Here is a 20,059-nt window from a genome sequence, read left to right as displayed (position 1 = left end):
ATCATATATATGTTCTGAGGCTGTGCTGCCCATATGTTCAATAGGACTGTTGAATCTCAAAGTTATAATAATTTGCAACGAGGTGCCAGAACCAATTATTAAATATCATATGATCCAACAGAGATGAAATAAAAATATACAGGGTCGATTTTACTGGCTTTGACTATCATAAGGCATTTAAAGTACTTTGAATTTACAGTGTAACTTGAGGGTTGTATTAACGAATTCCTTATGCTAGAATTTTGTTCCCAGCTGAATATCATAAGCTAAATGCAGATGGCATACTTTTCCAAGGACAAAGGAAGTCTTGGCCTTATCCTTTCTTTTTGACTTGTATATCAACTCACGAAAAGGAGATAGGCTATTATGATATATTCCACTAATGTAAACCTTTATTCAAAAGCACAAATGACAGCCAAAAGTACAATTCAAGTGAGAAAAAAGGTAGTTGTGATAGTATTACAGAATGATACAATCTCAGCCAAATCGCTGCCTATAGTGTAGAAAAAGGAGCCTCTTAGTCTTCAATATAAAGTTATAATTTATTTACCATGACATCTCTAAAGCACAGATGAGTCAATGTTTTAAATACCGGTTCTGATGTCAAAGCCAAGGTCCAGTTCTCTCTCCCTGATTGCTGAGGTTCTACCCTTAGTGAAATCAAAGGCATGTGGATTGGTGGTTTACCTCCAGCAAAGCAAGACATGCAGAAGACCAAGGTGCCTCTTGGGTTCTTTCTGCTACTGTTATTTCAAAAGTACCAGTAAGGGATTCAGTCAAGTCTTCAGAATCAAAAGAAGATTGCTCTACCATAGTAACTTATTGCCGGAACAAGACTATCTCTCTGGATGGATTTTCTTGAGAATCAAAGTTGAAAGGCAAGCTCCTGTAGTTTTATGGGAAATAGGATATTTATGGCCTCTTCTTCAATCTCAGCACAGTGTGTCTGCAAAGTCCTCAGTGTGATCACTTTGGGAGATTAAATACTGTCTTCCCTCAGTCACTGGAGCACTGCAAGCATAGGACCATGTTTGTCTATGTATGTTTACAGCACCTGTCAGTCGATACATGCAAAACAAGAAGAGTAATGTAAACTGATCCCCCCTTTTGCTGAATTTTTAATGCAGTTCGCCAGAAATAAAAGCACAAACATTCTACTTTTCCAATGCTTGTCTTCCATGCCCTCTTCTAAAATTCTCTGGGGAGAAGTGGGTTTCGATCTTGGTCAAAGCAAGTACCCATTTACTTCAGAATCTTCACTTTCTTGTCTCGGCTTCCTTCCTGTCTCCTAAAATGAAATTTATTTTATTTTAGCCACCTCTGAGCAGACTTGTGTGTATATATTTTCAGATAAATTGGATTGTCCATATGGATTTTTAAATCAGTTTTCGGATCAAGTTCAGAAATATGTAAACTGTTGTGTTGTTGGACCAGGCAGGAGTAGAACATATCACTCAGATGAAGAGCACCCAATACTATAAAGTGATCTTTAAATGAGAAAACTAGAGCGTAAGTCAATTAAAGTGGCCAATAATGGGAAAACAAGTGCCCATTCCAAGAGCAATTGTAAGACATTTAACCCAAGGAAAGTTGCATTATACATTTTTATTAAATTGAGGCTATATTCACACTTATTGTGGTTTGAAATGTGAACCAATATTTTCTATCTTTGGTTTCCCTGCTTTAAGATCTCTTAATGTGCGTAAGATGTAATTCATAATATCATATGACTGTTTCAAGTTTGCAAGTTACTGTCTCCAAAGTTATAATTTAATTTAAATCAATAAATGCCCATTAAACTACTGTGCCCTCTCATAAAAGAGTATCTGACTTGAGATTAATGTAACGAGACCGTGGGATTCCTAAAATCTTGATTCTTTGTATTTAACCTTATTTACAACATAACGCATCCAATTTTAAAGAGCACTATCATTTAGTACAATATAAAGTATTAGCTTTCAAAGATGCATTCAGTTCTATTGAAAAGACCAGACCTGCTATTTTTCAATAATCTTTGTAACAAGGGAAAGAGAAAAAGATTAAGGTCCTAGTAACAAAAACAAAAAAACAGAAACACCCCACAATTATGCCCACTCAAATCCTTCCTGAAAGACATGCAAAAATGATACTAGTAACTCTTAAAATAGTTTGTAGAAAAACTGCAAACTAAGAGTTTGAAGAAGAGAACTTTCCTAAATCTAAAAGGCATAAAAGGATTGGTGAAAAAGATCTCTACTTGCTTTCCAAATGGAGGCCTTCACAATGAGAGGAAAGGTCATGCTGCATACCAACAACAACAACAAAACAAAACAAAACAAAAAAAAGGAAAGGAAGGAAAAGAAAAGAAAAAGGAAGGAAAAAAGAAAAGAAAAAGAAAAGAAAAGGGAAGAGGAAAAAATAGAAAAAAAGAGAAAATGTATTAAAACTCTTGGCTGAACAATTGCGCTAATGTCATTGGGGAAATGCTAAACTCCAAAGTGACAGCTTGAAAACTACAACATGTCTATATGTTAATTTCTTAAGATCTGATGGTATTCTAGTTCTGCTCTGGGCCACTCTGAGGGGTATGACTTCCTTTCAAGCTATCAGTTTCATTTCTCCCAGCAGGCAATCCCCCATGAATGAAAAAATTTGGAAATGTGGAAAAGGTTAGGATAAAACATAGAATGTCATGTAGTTTTGCCATTCCATGCCATCGTGTTTATTAATAATATTCAGTACTTAACCCCATAGTAGACACAGTGCCAAGCACTTTCAATATACTATCTCATAAAATTCTCTCAATAATCTTGGAAGATATTTTTCTGCCCATTTCTCATATGAGGTAGTTGAGACGTAAGAAGGATAAATGAGTTGCTGCAGGTTATGGAAGGAGTCATGGCATAGAGATTCTTACACAAATATGTCTAATTCCCAAGTTCATGCTCAAAAGTCCACTCTGCTGCTTCTCATAAATTTCACCCCGTGAGAATTCACATGTAATTTTGAAATTGGAAACATTACATGCTGACTGCAGGCACATGGTTTGCTTCCCAGAAATGGGAATGAAGTCACAAGAGGACAATTTTTAAGTTTTAAGGATAAAATGAATTAGTACCAGTACAGCATGTAACAGATAAATGCTATTCCAAAGTGTTAGATATTATTACTGTTAGCAAAGCCTCATCAAATGATATGGGCTTCAACTTATAGAGCTCATGTAATGAAAATCAACTCAAGAGAAAGACACAATGGCCAGGAAGGGGAAGAAGGTTGAATGATGCCACCCACAAGTCCTTTCATTTTATCTCCCACACTTTCACCCTTGAGCTCAAGAGGGCCATGTGATCATGTAGTGTGATTCATCCTCGATAGGTTGATTGTGTTGATAGGAAGACAGAAAACAATGCCTCCTTTTTACTTCCACCAATAGCACACTCACAGAGAACTTGAAGCACCATCTTTTCAATAAAGCATTAAATTCAAGAACTACAGAAAACAAGGATTTGTGATCTGCTGAGGTTTCTTTTTCTTTTTTCTTTAAGTAGAGAATAGTTGGTCTCTGGGGGCTTTAATTAGCAATCAAGAAATTATCTAATTCTACTTCCCTCAATTTGTGTCTCATCACTACCACCCAGAACGTATGTATGTATTTGTTTTAAATTAAATCTATGGCAAAAATGACTTAAGTTTGGGCACCTGGGTGGCTCAGTCGTTAAGCATTTGCCCTCGGCTCAGGTCATGATCCCAGGGTCCTGGGATCGAGCCCCGCATCGGGCTCCCTGCTCAGTGGGAAGCCTGCTTCTCCCTCTCCCACTCCCCCTGCTGGTGTTCCTTCTCTTGCTGTCTCTCTCTCTGTCAAATAAATAAATAAAAATCTTTTAAAAAAATGACTTAAGTTTATTTTTTTTTTTTTTTAAGATTTTATTTATTTATTTGAGAGAGAGAGAATGAGAGACAGAGAGCATGAGAGGGAGGAGGGTTAGAGGGAGAAACAGACTCCCCGCTGAGCAAGGAGCCCGATGCGGGACTCGATCCCGGGATTCCAGGATCATGACCTGAGCCGAAGGCAGTCGCTTAACCAACTGAGCCACCCAGGCGCCCGAAAAATGACTTAAGTTTAATTAAAATAATAGTAAAAATGACTGTCTCACTTGGGTAAAGCAGAAGTGAATAAGGGTAAAAAGGGAATTAGGATCCTAAGTTTAACAAGTGATACAGAAACACACAATTTTATAATAAATGATATTGAAAGACATCTAGTAAGGCAAGAAAGATCAGATGACTGAGTTCCAAATAACTTAAACTTGTAAACTTGTTGATCTGTTTTGAACATTCATTTGTCTCCTTAACATTCAACATTTGGTAAAAAAAAAAAAACCATACTGGATTCTGTTCATTTTGGAGAAATAAGGGGTCTGAATTTCTTCTGATTATAGAAATGTTGAGGAAACTAGAATTTTGGTGTTCTTACTTCAAACGTACATTAGGCAGGTAGTTGTGAAAACATGAATTCTAAGTGATGGAATGTTTCCAGGCCATGGAGAATGAAATGGTGTGTGCTGTGTAGCTGTTTTCACCCCTGGGATTACACGTACTCAATCTACTCAGCCATCGGAGAGTACAGATACACTGAACTAGACACTGTTATAAAAGAGGTCCTTGCAGATCTAAGTAACAGACTTAATTGGCCCTGTATTTGATTAAGAGCTTTCTGTACTTTAGGTAAACAGGTATTTTCAACATTATTTAACTCACAGAAGGATTTTGGCAAACAGAATCGAGATTTTCCAAGTGAATATAATAATATTTTTGAAGTTTCAAGACGTTTAGAAGAATGTTAGTATAAGCGATAAATGTTGTCCCTAATTGAACTGAGTATATATTTATGACACGAAAAGTTTGACTTTGGAATTTCCAACGTTCAAAAAGAACCATTTCTTCCTGTAAAAGTCTAAATGAAGGCACATGCCATATCACTATAATTACCAGAAAATCCAAAATACCTAATATCCCTGTTGATAATTATCTATGTCAGTGACAAATGATATTAACCAAAAACTTAGTTTTTTAATAAACTTTAAACTAGATTTTTTTTCACAATTGGAGATACTACTAAATTTTTTTTTCTCCAGTTCCCTTCCCATCACAAACAAACAGACAAACAGACAAACAATATAGCCAAGAGATGGCTTTCAGATTGTGGTCTGTGTTGACTGTCTAAGGGTTTTATGTGATTTGATCAAAGTAATCAGTAAGCAAAATGATTTTTTGGGAAGTGAGAATTTAGTTAATCATCAACACATTAAAACATCTTAGTGACCTTAAAATGTGCAAAAAATACTAACTATAGGTATAAATAAAATAGATACTGTTTGTTTAGAAGATGAATTATTTTAGCTCTGTGTAAGCCCATATGAGATTGTATAATTTCTTAGACCTCTGTTAAATGAGGACACAAATAAGTATATGCAAACAATGTTCTTTGAATTACTAACAGTTGGACTTGTCATCACATGGTTAAAGAGTAAAAAACTCAACCAATTATCTCATATTTATATTTGTATCAGTATCTATATCTTCAGATGTTTGGGACACATAGGAATAGTTTTAGCCGTTTGGCTCTTCTGTGTTGCCAATGACCAATCAGACCAATATTAATCCAATCAATTGACAGTACTTACTTAATAGCTGCCAGTGCAAATAAGGTAATAAAATGTGAATTTAAGAAATATCAAAGCAGGATAGTTATGAAAATTTAGATCATATGTTTTTGCCATATTAAAACTCATTTGGTTTAAAAGGTATGTCCCTATTTCTAAAGAGGAAAACTTAGTCTTTTAAAGAGATATTGCATTATATAGATCTTTCGGATGACTTCAGATTGACTAATTAATAAACTGCTTGACAATATGCATTAGAAAAAAAGATCGAGTCAATATTTATTCCTTGTACACAAGTCTATACAGGCTCATTTATTATGAGAACATATACATATATACTCATACACACTGGTGCCTAGCTTAGTGTCTGGCACTTAGTTGTCTTTCAATATATACTTACTGAATTAATAAATGAAGGCATATAATTATATAATTAAATGTATACTTATTTCTGAAATGTATAATCAATTTTTAACTAAAGTAGCTTTTTTAACCTTAATAGTCTCACACGTGGTTGAATTATTATGGTCCACTAAAATATAAAGTATGACTATAATGATTTCTCATTTTTAATAATTAATTTTATTGATAAAATATTACATGTACTTTCATCCAGAGAGCCAACATGGCATTTTATTTGTTAAAAGAAAGGGGGAGGAGGTATTCTTATTCCCTATTCCCTGACTCTAAAGCTAGTATGATGCTCTAGCAGATCCAATTGCCTTACTGTTAATTTGGGTTACATAAAAGGTAATCAATATATTTTAATTCCAAAGACTGAGTTCCCTGAAAAAAATCAATAAAAAATATCATTTTCAATGCCATTTAATTTACATGATTTGACTATCCAGCTAGTCTACAGTTATGTTTTGTTTTTATTCAATGGGTTGAATGCTGTGTTTTGTTTTCAACAGATGTGACTCTGAGTGCACTGGAGAACAATTTATGCATTTGGCTTAGAATTTTAAATGAACATCCCATCTAATGATTTGCCCAGTATAAGCAGTCACTTTAAAAAGTAGTACTGAAAGCAAGAAAAATTACTTAAAGGATCAGTTACATCTAAAATCATGAAATCAATAACAATATTTTCTGTGGGATTTTTTTCTCTCTGATAAGCAAAATCTTTGCTTAAAAGCTGCATTAAAATTTAATCACAATCTGTGTGCTTTAGCAATTGATAATTTCTGGACAGCTGTCTTCTGCTTTGTTTAAGTCTTGTGTTCCTTCTGTTTAAGTTATGCCTTTTAATAGCTGGATTAAGTACATTTTGCTTTAAAATATATTATTAGAATATGATCATATTTTATCATCTTCCAACAGTGGCTTGTGGTTTTGTACTCCTTGGCAACAATGTTGAAACTCGGGTGAAGCCCTCATGGGTGGAAACTACTGGAAACTTATATTAGACCTACCAGTCTGTTTTGAATTTAATTTTTTTTTCTGAGTTCTATGTGAGTAGGTAACAATTTGTGCCAATGATGTTAAAATAAGTACTTTAGCTTTAGACTCCGAGCTGGAATCACCTCTAATTTATCTTTGTTTACTTGGTTCCTGGTATTTCGTCTGCCACATATGGAATAATGAAAATATGTGTTCAGGGATTTACTAGGTAATGCTTAAAGACATTTTCTTATATACTTTTAAAATTCCCTTACAAATGAGCTCTAAGAACCACCTCAGCTATAGCAATTGAATGTATATGTGTACTGCCATCCTCAATATTTAAAGGGATAGATGATCACTTTTGAAGTATCAGTACTTCATTGTTTAGCACAGATTATGTAACAGCCAGTTCAGCAGTTACTGCTCTTCCACAGTCGCCCTCTCTGTGTGCTTCAAAGGAAGAGAATAAAGAAAGATGATCTTTCAGAGTACTGCCTCTGATTACGTCCCTCCTCTCTAATCGCCTAACACAACTGCCTGAACTTGGAGTGATAATGTCATATTTATTAGAGGATGACCATTTAAAAGAATCAATATGTTCGATGTTGGGCTATACATTTAAGTTTTGAAGGCAAAATAGCAGACACGGTGGTCAGATTATAGTGCCTTGTGGTAAAATAGTTTTTATTATGTTATTTTAATGTACTCCACTAAATCAATAAGGTTAACTGCATTTGCCGGTATTAGGAACAATAAAATTTGTACCTTTCCAATAGCATCATTTACATGCTGGTATTTACTTTTATCTTTGCATCAGATGCTAATTAATTAAATACTTCTGCTGAAACTAATAAGTAATAATTAGATAAACACATTGCAAAAACATAATTCGAAAGAAGCAGATTGAAGTGGCTAGGGAATATAAGTAGCCATATAGTATGTCAATTAAGAGAAAAACTGAAATATTCCAAATATGTCCACAATATGTCCAAATATGTCTGCAATATGTCCAAATATATGCACAATATTGCAAAATTTAAAATAGTGCATATTTTAACATATATAGAAAATGTAACATGGACCTTTAGGGTAGTTATCTGAAAATAAAAGATTATTGGTAATGTTGATTTGAAAGTATAATTTACATAAAATTTAATCTATAAGTCAAAACATGTTCTTTAGATAACATAATTTTTGATATGTATAAATTATGTAAGACAGGTAAATTATTCAACCGTAAGTGGGTACCTGATTCCCTTGAATAAAATTGCTCCTTGGGGGCTGGAGGACACTGAAGTAAGTATGTCTTAAAATGCTGTGGCAGACCATGTGTACAATATGCCTCATTTTTAACATTACATCACAAAGGAATTTACGGATGTAATAAAGAAATTTAAAGATGTTCTGTTAGAAAGCTTACAGCAAATGAAAACTTGAGAGTGTAATCTCCATAAATTACTAATGCTAGTGTTCTTTTCATCTTTATGTTCTCATCATCATTTTTTTAGGGTTCTATATTCTAGTGTGTTATGTTTAAATGTTCAGGAACTAAAACTGCTTTTGCAAAATAACCCTAGAAAACCATAAAAACTGCAAATCCTTCCAGGGAATTAATCTGAAGTAAAATCATTTTAACATGCTCTCTTTTCCCCCAGTAATTTTCAGAAGCATTTTTTCTAAGATCAAATTTTGACACTATCCTTTTTTTTCACACTATGATGTGACTCCTCCTATTATTAAACTTTATGGTTTGAAAAGTCTTTCTTATTTTACTGCCTCCAACATATTAGATTACTTTTTAAAGAAAAGGTGAATGTATTAGCATTACATAAAATGCTAAAGTGACAAAGAGTTAAACTAGGAATTTTAGATGAATACACTAGCAGTTTGCCATTCTGACAGCAAAAGCCAAGCTAGTGCTTTAAAAAAATGCAAGTTTGAAAAATGCAAATGGTGTTATCCAAATATGCAGCCATATGTCCATAATACACACATTTTTGGGGGAAAAATTTGTAAAGATTTCTATCACAGCATTGTATCTCAAAATGGTAGGACTTTTTTTTTAATACATATAGTGTTCCCAAGATGATGGTAAGATATTGAAATTATCTTTCAAAATCTCCTATATACATGGTAGTGAAAAAATTCATTATTTTTAGGTTTACATGGAAATTTGGCTCTATGTTTTAATATTCCATTTTGAGTAGGTGCTCTACTTTGTCTATAACATAGTCAGCAAAAGTGTCCAAAGTATCCAGATTTTAGTCATATAATTTTCAATTCAGACAAGTAAAGTTGAAAACACAGTCTCTTCGAGTGATAAATTAACAGTCCTTGGAACTCAAGGTCTAAGAGACAAGGAAAAAAATATAATTAGTTTGAGTAATGTTAAGCTGTGAAATTTGGATAACCTTTAAGCAACTTTGCTCTGTTGATCACAGCATCAATAACAATAGGAGAGTGGAAGCCAAATGCAAGTGGTGAAACCTCCAACAGGAAAATATCAATTAATCTTTTTCAATAGAGTTGAAGTATGGGTAATCCTCTCATTAAATAGTTTGAACCTTTTTCTAAGTAAACAAAGGAGGGATAATGAGTGATGTGGTCTGACTTGTTTACATGGAGAATCTTCAAGAGGCTTAGCATAACCTCTCAACACAGAGGTCTTCTTAGCCACTGGTCACTAATTACCCTCTTTTAAAGGTATTTGTGTAAGCAAAGAGACTATGTTTTCAGACTTAACATGAGAATACCATTTAAGTGCCAATATTTTATACGGAAGCCAATATATTAAGAAGTGTCAAAATCTATGGGATCCTCACCAAAAAACCCACAAAAATTATTTCCAAAATGTATTTGAATAAATGTTCATTTTCTCACAATCTTTGTCAAAAGAGTTCTTTCTATTATAAGAAATAATTCACGTCTAAGTGCTAGAGATCGGGTATAACTATTGATTGAACTATCCCATCACCCGTAGACCTCGTCACTAAAAATTCTGGGTTGGAAGGGAGAAGAAAGGACTGGAATTAACATTTGTTATGTCATCTGCCAACCAGTTTGTCCTTGATATTTAAGCAATTTGAGAGTAAATACATTTTTTAGTCCTCTTGCAAACCATGCAAATGTCATTTAAAAACCACTTGATACCTTCAAATTTCTGTATGATACAAGCATTAAGAGTCGTTACCTATTGCTACAAATGTTTTTAATGTGCCAGATATACATCTATAATGGACCTATAAGAAGAGAATTTTACCATGATCTTCAACCAAGGTCCACATTTCTTACCAAGCTTATTCATAATGTAGATATCTCAGTGAGTTTTTATGTGACCCGATTATAGGAATGAAATGAGTATCAGTAACCTTAATGTCTGCAGCAGTGCCGTTATAATTTCTAAAAGACAGCCTGTGTAAGAAGTTAGAATTACTAAATTCATCAGCACAAAAACTTGTCATAAAGAGGCCGTCAAAATCATGAATAAGGGACAAGAGATTTGAAATTCTTAAATAATTCTAGCCCTAGTAAAGTGATTTTCTTTTTTTTGTTATCTACTCTTCAATAATTCACACTGACTGTGCTATTTTAATGCTTTCTCTGGATTCTGCTCTGTGGATTAAAACATGAAAAGTGGAAGGGTTTTACATGAAGAGTTCAATACAAAGAGAAATTTCCATTTTCACATCTATGATGTGTGATTGACTGCTGTTTTCTTTATATCTGAAAACTTCATTATTTATTTTGAAGTATAATTTTATTTTTTAATAGAACAAATAAGCCATGAGGACATAGAGTTTATACATTTATGGGTTCCTATAAAATCTATAATACTCTTGAGGATAAAACTTAGGGACAAACAAATTTAAAAGAAAATTGGGAGAAGTCTAGAGCTTTGTCATTAGTTGTCCCATGTTTTAGTAATATCTCATCTTGGAAAGAATATTGAATCTTAGCATCAGAAATTTGTTTCTTATTCCATTTGAGTGCTTTATATGCCATATAAAGTTAAAAAACACTATATAAAATTTTTTGGATGTAGATATAGCTAATTATGTTATAGTGTACAAATTGCTTAATTGCAGTTTTTTATGAATTAGAGGGATTTTATTAAAACATCTCTAAGAACCGGGCGCCTGGGTGGCTCAGTTGGTTAAGCGACTGCCTTCGGCTCAGGTCATGATCCTAGGGTCCTGGGATCGAGTCCCACATCGGGCTCCCTGCTCTGTGGGGAGCCTGCTTCTCCCTCTCCCACTCCCCTTGCTTGTGTTCCCTCTCTCGCTGTGTCTCTCTGTCAAATAAATAAATAAAATCTTTTAAAACATCTCTAAGAACCATTTTAGCTCTATAATCTACGATTATGGTGTAGATGTTTACATGGAAGAATCATGATTTTACTTTACCATTATTTATTTTAATGTATCCCAATAATTTCTTCACACTCTTGATGGAAATTTTGTGTTACTATAAAACTTTAGAAAAAAATAAATATACATATGTGTGTATATATAATTATATATAATATATAAATATAAATATATATACACACAAAATAGGGAAATACATATGAATAAAGATGTGAAATGCTCTGAGTTGATAATGCAGTTACTGTGGGGGAAAAAACAGAATTCCTTTTTAATAAAACAGACACAGTAGATTTTTGCCCTTAGAACAATTTCTTTGTAGTGACACCAAAAGCTCAGTGTGTGGAGAAAACCTTAGTCAAAGTTTACTTTTGTTATGCTTTGTGTGGTTGATGAAATTCCACAGCATATAAACAAAAAAAAATCATACTTATTAAAATCACAAACAAAATATCCTTCCTGCCCTTATGCTTGTTTATTTTCCAAGATTCTGTTTGTTAGAGATTGTCTATTATTGGAAAATTAATTTAGAGATGCATTTACACCTACACAGTCACCATTTGATTCCCAGATACTTGTGGAATAGCTCACTGTTGGTTAAATGAGAGGTGTGTTGGCCAATTATCATACAGTTGAGTTTAGTTGATTAACATATTTCTGTATCTAATACTAGAAGCTATTTTCTATGCCACTCAAAATACTATTTGGTTAGATTTTATTAGTTGTAGAAAGAGTTATACTTATGAAATACTATCATATAACAAATAGAAATAAAGCTTACTCTTAAATTATATTTTCTCTTAGGTATTTGTGTTTCTTAAGAACTCACACAATCTCAAAGAATATTGGTAATTTTGCCTATCTGCTTTTTAAATATATAGTCCAGAATGATATATTATTCATATAAAACAGAGAAGAGGACAGCTGGGTGGCTCAGTTGCTTAAATGTCTGCCTTCGGCTCAGGTTATGATCCCAGGGTCCTGGGATCAAGTCCCACACTGGGTTCCTTGCTCAGCAGGGAGCCTGCTTCTCCTTCTAACTCCCACTCCCCCTGCTTGAAAGAGAAATTTCTTTCTCTGACAAATAAATAAATAAAATCTTTAAAAAAACAGAGAAGCTATTTGGTATATTTGTTACATGAATGAATGAAAAAAAATATGAGTTTTCATGCATACTGTTTTATCATTGTTAGCAAGACCTGAGGACCAGGCAGGGCATTTTTATTTTTTTCCCATTTATAAGGCAGAAGACAGCTTCACAATCCTCAGAAGAACGTTATGTTGCTTGCCAAGCCCATCCCCCCACCCTGACATTCTTAAGTACAATATTTTTACCTTATCATCATACCACATAAGAGAAAACCAAAAATTGTACGCCTATTCTGGTTACTTAAACTCTTATTTCTCAGAATTTAAAAAAAAAAACCTACATTTTATCTATCATTTATTAATAGGTCTGATCCTTTTAGAAAAAAGAAATTAGACCATTTATTTTGGGACAGACAACTTGTTTTCCAAAATATGGTAAGAGTGTGTCAAAATAGCAGAATGTTGTTCACTGATCTGAATAAAATTATTTTGAATTGTTTACCACCATCACCAGGCACACACCCACAGACCACAATTTAGCCTCAACATCGGCCAACCTCAGTTGACAGTAAGGCAGGGAGGCTGACATAACCCCGTAAAGAGAAGATGGAGGGTTGGTCTGCAGGAAACAATCTCAGCAATTACCTCAAGAATATCAGTAGAAGCAGAGCACCAATTCTGTCCCTGATCTGCCATAATCAATCTCTTCACACCTTCTTGAAAAAAACTCAGTCTTTAGACTTGATCATTCCCTTAGCTTCATTATTTAAAGAAAGGAGACCCTGACAACTCTGGGCAACAACCATTTAGGAAAAGTCTCTCTTCTACGATCCTCACCCCTCTGCCTTTTTTACAGTGAAGAGAGAAGACATTCATATTTTTTCAGCCCCTGTTCTCCTTGCTTAGACCGAGGGGGAATGAAACACTTTAAGCAGCAAAGAGAAAGAAAAGTCACAAATGAATCACTAAGTGGAATAAAATCTATGCTTTAATCAAAACTTTCTGTGACTCATTGATACTTTTTTCTCCTGCACAATATACCATGGTGAAGTCACTGCCTTAGTCACTCAATCAAGGGAGAATTGAATTTGAGTTCATTTCTAAAAATGAAGTCATAAAATTTCCCTGAGTGAAAAATGACGAACTATATTAACTCAGTTTGCATACATCCCAAATAAGGCAGGGAAGAAACTTGATTTGTAACTGTTGATGTCACTAGAATTCAAAGATGTGTAAAATTCCTAAGCTTGTTTTCCATTCAAATTTGATGAAGAAAGTACTTTCTTCACTTCTGTGGCTTTCCAAACTTTTTTTTTTAAAGATTTTATTTATTTATTTGAGAGAGAATGAGATAGAGAGAGAGAGCATGAGAGGGGGGAGAGTCAGAGGGAGAAGCAGACTCCCCGCCGAGCAAGGAGCCCGATGCGGGACTCGATCCTGGGACTCCAGGATCATGACCTGAGCCGAAGGCAGTCACTTAACCAACTGAGCCACCCAGGCGCCCCTGGCTTTCCAAACTTAAAAAAAAAATTTCTTCAAACATAGTAGCTAATTCCTAGGATCTAACTCAAAAGGGCTATGATATGGAAAAACAATAAAAAATATGGTAAATGGAATGCATCGGTATTTATAAAATTCATATCCCCCCAAAACAAACCTATTAATATATATTAATTTATCCGTGTCTTTGTAAACAGCAAGAACTTCTAAATTTGTCACTCAACACCATACAGTCCCCACTGATTTTTTTTTTTTTATTTATTTGTTTGAGAGAGAGAATGAGAGAGAGAGAGCATGAGAGGGGGGAGGGTCAGAGGGAGAAGCAGACTCCCTGCCGAGCAGGGAGCCCGATGTGGGACTCGATCTGGGAACTCCAGGATCATGACCTGAGCCAAAGGCAGTTGCTTAACCAACTGAGCCACCCAGGCGTCCCTCCACTGATTTCTTTTAATTCAAGTTAGAAACTACAAAGCTCAATATTATGAAATAGAAAATGTTAAGATTTTATATATATGTGTGTGTGTATACATATATATATATATGTATATATGTATATACACACAACAACAACTTGTAAGAGCTCAGAACAAAAATTAGCAGGTTTCTCCATGGACAGATTTTATTAAGATTCAAAAAAAGGCTTTATAAAGACCAATTGAAACTATGGTTAGAATAAAATGAGAATTGGTCATTAAGTCAAATAAAATACTCTCCTTCATATATCATTTTGACTTGGATTGCAAGTGCATGGGATCTCCTATGAGACTGTGGAAAAACTAAGGTATTTATAATAAGAAAATGCTTGGACTCTCTAAAATTGTGCAAAAAAACCCCAATTTCTTTGGCATTACAGGTAAAATAGGTACAATACATAGAAAAAAATCATTATGTTATTTTCTGAATTTAGGTGTATAGATATTATTGGATAGTGTTGGTATGTTTGGCTAAGAATAGGTAAGTATTATTTTTATGTGTAATGAATGTCTTTGGACATTTTGAGATTAAAACCCTAAAGGTTGTCTGTGAATAGGCCATATTGCTTGATACAGTTTTGGTCAAGAGGATTATCCAGAGTAGTTCTCTACTGCTTAGTTCAGCTGGGAAACTTCCAGCATGGAGTCAAGGACCCTTGTGCTTTAGAAGTTCATTCTGAAATGTACATTGCTACTTTTAGGAAGCTCAATGAATGAGACTTTCGGAACTTAATCCCAATAAAGAAAGATCATCTCTTCAAAGTCCAGAAGTGCCATCATTTTGACCTTTGTCACACAGCAGAAAATGAAGAGTAGCACCAGGTCCTTTCTCGCTGTCTTCCCTCTCCATGTTTCTAAGTTCTTGACCCCTCCATCTTCTTCTATACAAGAGAAATGACCTTACTTTATCTCTGTAATTCCCCCAATAAAGGCACTGAACCCAGCTTTTTGGGGTTAATTATCTGATCCTCTCTGACCATCTTCCTACTCAAACCTTTTGTGCTGTTAGAATTTCCCTCTGCTTGTTTTGTTGATTGCCCATTCGGTGGGACCCTAGCTGAGTAAACACCAGGCCAACAAAAAGATCAATATGTATTTTTTTCCAGAGTGAAATTCCTTCATTTCAATCTCAGCCTAAAATGAGATTTACCCACCCCTCTAACAAAGCCCTTAGGATATGGAGCCAAATAATTTTCAGGAGAGATATATTACTCACCAGGTTCTCAATCAACTATCTAGATTGTTAGAAAATTCAATAATCCATGCACACACATTTCTTTTGGCATTTGAGACAGCTGATGTTTAATATTTTCTTTTAAAAGTACACAGGAAAATAACTCTTTTAGTCAATGCAACTCAGAGAGAGAGGAAAAGGATGGAATTTCAGAGCAAAAAACAAAAAGTGCATCCTTCTTTAGGGTATCACATTCCCACAATCCCATTTCCATAAAGCAAGACTTTTACTCCAGAGCAGAGAGGAGCCTGGAATGGTAACTCAGATATTTAAACTATGTATGGTTTACCTGGAAGGGAGTTTTTATAAGAATTTTTAAAACTTAAATAATTAGTTAAGATGTGCCAAGTCAACTTGTTGAGATGGCACTAGGTATTGTATGTATGTGATGAATCACCAGATTCTACACCTGAAACTAATGTTATGCTACATATTAACTCACTGGAATTTAAATAAAAACTTGAAAATTTTTTTTTAAAAAGAGGTGCCAAATCTTATATTTTGAAAGATAGACATATCTTAAAAATAGAGATTTGTTTTACCTTAGTTATGTTGATTTCAGTAGAATTTCCTTAAAGGGCCAAGGCATTTAAATACTCCTCAACACCACTGAGTCTTCTATCCAATTCTCAGTCCTAAAAAAAGTAAAAGAAATAGATTAAGACTTAATAGTTGTTAGACTAGGTGAGTCTGATAATTTACAGGTGAGAAAGAGAGTTCAGATTTACTCAGTGTAAAAATTCTGAGTTGATATTTAGCTTTGTCCACACTATGTGTGTAGCATTCACCACTCTGGTTCTAAACAACCATGCCTGCAGTCTTTCGCTTTCTCACCACAGAATCATCAGCAACCAATGAAAGAGTCAGATTGCACCTAACTATAAGGGAAAGTCATCAGACTTAGTTATTGATAATTTCCTCCAGGTTACAAAACTGTGGAACTTTCAGCTTTTGGGGCTAGCCCAGGAGCAAAATCATAATAACAATAATAATAATACCACCAATAACATAATAATCTAAGGAGTATACTTCTGATATACCTTGTATGAACACTTTTTGAGAAAAGGTAACCTTAAACAAAATATTCTCACAGGGAGACATACGGATATAGGTAACCCAAATCAGTGATATTCTGAAACAAAATAGACACTTTTTGTGGCTTTTCTGTGCGACAAGGTAGTAACCCATATTCCAGACATAAATTTCTTCAGGGAGGACTTAAGGAAACAGGTGTCAGTCTTAATAGAATTCAATCTCATAAGTAAAAATCAACTACCTTTCTCTTGTACTTGGTGTTTATGGGAAGCTATGAACTCTTTAATGTTCATAGTTTATTCTAGGTCTCTAGAGCAATGGAGGAAGATGGGAAACCAATCCTGATATAACACTATCTTTAGTAGGATTATAGCATTTGTAGGTCGTAGAGAATTTCAATATTTCAGTGATTCAGGCAAATATTTTTGCTAACAGATTTGATAATCAGGTTATGTCTTTGGGACATCCTATTTTTTAAAGTCAGTCTTTATTATCCAAAGGAAAAGGAGACATAGAAAATAGATGAAGAAACATATTTTTAATCTAATGAATCACATCCTAAAAAATGACAAGCAAGTGCAGCAGAGACATAATAAAGATTTCCTATAGTTAAAATTACTAGTTATTTGCATAATCCCAACATCCGTCTGTTAAAACAATATGTACCCACATATTTTTTGTTTCAAAAAAGAACAGCAGGCAAAATAGCCATAGAGTTAAAATTCATGGATTTGAGAAAAAATTATATATTATGAACTTTATTTATGCAGAATAAATCCCAAATTTACTTTTTCTTTATTCAAAGTTTGAATATAGAACTGCTTCTTAGTTTTATGCCAACTTTTGAATAAATGAGTCATGAGAGGTAAAGCTATTGGTTGATAACAGAAAATATAATAACAGTACTCACATTTTGACATTTCTATTGCACCTTTCACCTTGAGAAAATCCAAGGCAATTAACCTGAAAGTCATTTCTATATTCTTGGGATTTGCAAGCCCCAACTGAATCCAGTTATCTTCTAAGTTATCTAAAACTACATGTAGAGCATCCACAGCCCTGTCGACCTGTCAACCTACCTTACTCACATTTGCTACCAAAAGACCTCCAAGGCCTGGTGAAGTACCTGACCCTTTAAATGATGGCCAATTTCATAAACCAGAAGGAAAGACTGCCTTTTGTGACAACATTCATGGGCCTTGAGGGCATTATGCTAAGTAAAATAAGTCAGACAGAGAAAGACAAATACTGTATGTTCTCACTTTCATGTAGAATCTAACAAAGCCGAACTCATAGAAACTGAGTAGAATGGTGGTTGCTAGGGTATGGGGGAAATGGGGAGATGTTGCTCAACGGATACACATTTCCAGCCATAAAATGAGTAAGCTCTGGAATCTAATGTACAGCATGGTGACTACAATTAACAATGCTGTATTATATACTTGAAAGTTGTTAAAAGAGTCCATTAAAAGTTACCACCACATATTCATGTAAAAATGGTAATGGATGTGTTAACTAACCTTATTGTGGTAAACATTTTGCAATATATATGCATATCAAATCATTATATTGTACACCTTAAGCTTACATGTGTTATATGCCAATAATATCCCTTTATCTATAAATGATGCTAGTTTAAAAACCTGATGGCCAGTTGGTCATAAAAGCTAACATCATTGTTTACCCAGGAATGAACCATACAAATTCACTGACTTTATACTTTAGGGCTAGGCCTACCCAGTCATTAGGCAGTTTATTTGTCAATCAAATAGAATATTAGTATCTTGAGGTTTTAAGCATCCTTCTGTGTTATAGAATTCAAATTCTTACTAAGTACAAGAAACTCATGATTTCTGTTGTATCAGTCCTCTGTCTTAATACCCCCAGTACATACACAATTCTAACAATCTTGTCTATACCCTTTAATCAGTAAACTCTCATTTTTTATATTGCAAAAGACATAAAATGTAGGTTCTTGCTTTCTAAGCTTTTACAGCTGGTAAATAAAAAAAACAAACATAATATTAAAAGTACTATGTTAGAATATAGTATCACAGAGCATTGGGAACACAAAGACAGGGAGTAACAAGTCTACCTGGGCATGAGAGTTGCAGAAAAGGCTTCATGGACATAAAAAACTCAGATAAAATGTTAAGCAAAAACAACAATAAAAAAAATCAAATTATAAAATTATATTTACAGTATTAGCTCAGTTAAGTAAAGAAAAAATAGAAAAAATAAAGAAGTCAATATATTAAATATGGTGCCTTTGCATACTGGAATGATGGGTGATTCTTTGTTTTTTTGTTTACATGTAATACTTTTATGCTCTGGGAAAAAACTCAAAACAACAAAATTTGTGGCATCAGAATGAAACACATTGAGTCTACTTGAGGGAGAAGAGAATATTTTTCATAATTGCCTCACTCTTAATTAACTAGCTTCAGTAAAGAGTCTTTTCAAAAAGAGAAGAGATAAAGAATACTAAACAGAGCTACCCAGAAGACAAACTACCAATTCTACTACCACTATAGTCAGATAACATTCACGGTGTCACTGTTGAGTGTATATCAGCTTCTAAAGTACAGCATTCAAGCACATGAAACAGTATTTGTTTTAATACACTCTTTAGGGAATGAATTTGAAAGACTTTTCTGAGTTGTCCTGAAAAAAAAAAGAAGAAGAAGAAGCAGCCTCCCACAGCTGGCTCCTCTATTTTTGGCTTCTCCTATCCCTGTTTTCATGGCAGCTGAGAAATATTAATGTGAGAAAAGTATCTTTTATTTTAGTCTTTAGAAAAGAACTCAACAGAAAACCCTGCATCTTTCATTGTAAAGGGTAAGAGTTCCAGGATCATACTGTGGAAGTACATTCCTGGAAAAACCTGCAGGAATGAAAATGTTACATAAAATAATGTGTTCGACTCACATATGACTTCCTCAACATGTATGTTGTTTACATATAATGCTAAAAAAATATTTCACTAAAAGTTAATATGTCCCCTAGGAATAGTTATATAAAATAGGTGTGTAATCAATTTCATACATAGAAAAGGCAAAGTGGAAAAAAAAAATCCCGTAATCACCACCAATAAACAGAAAAAATGTTTACCAGATCCATTTGAAAATGGGAGAAACATTCAGCTTTATGAGAGACTTTTTCCTGACCCTTCCTATTCATCTTACCTACCTATAAAACTAAACGCTTCAAAACATTAATCTTGAAAAAAGTACCGATCACATTTGATCCAGCAAATTGGCTAAAAAAAAAATGCAGAACTGTAGTCATAGATCCAAACCACATTTGAAAGAGTAATGACAAGTTACTTCAGTTTTA

The 20,059-nt window shown here is 34.0% G+C and overlaps 1 long non-coding RNA gene across 1 annotated transcript in view; it reads right to left on the bottom strand.

Moving 5' to 3' along the window:
• Window positions 1–411: 411 nt before the first annotated feature.
• LOC115943687 (uncharacterized) overlaps window positions 412–20,059 on the bottom strand; it is a 142,826-nt gene continuing 123,178 nt past the window's right edge. The window contains exons 5-6 of the long non-coding RNA XR_004078270.2: window positions 16,231–16,323; window positions 412–1,288 (exon numbers count right to left, since the gene is read on the bottom strand). This is a non-coding gene — a long non-coding RNA (uncharacterized LOC115943687). The remainder of the gene's footprint in view (window positions 1,289–16,230; window positions 16,324–20,059) is intronic.

The sequence above is a fragment of the Leptonychotes weddellii genome, chromosome 9 (assembly GCF_054177405.1).
Source record: "Leptonychotes weddellii isolate Sample4059 chromosome 9, ASM5417740v2, whole genome shotgun sequence".
Classification (NCBI taxonomy): Eukaryota; Metazoa; Chordata; class Mammalia; order Carnivora; family Phocidae; genus Leptonychotes; species Leptonychotes weddellii.
This window is presented reverse-complemented; position numbering and strand designations above follow the sequence as displayed.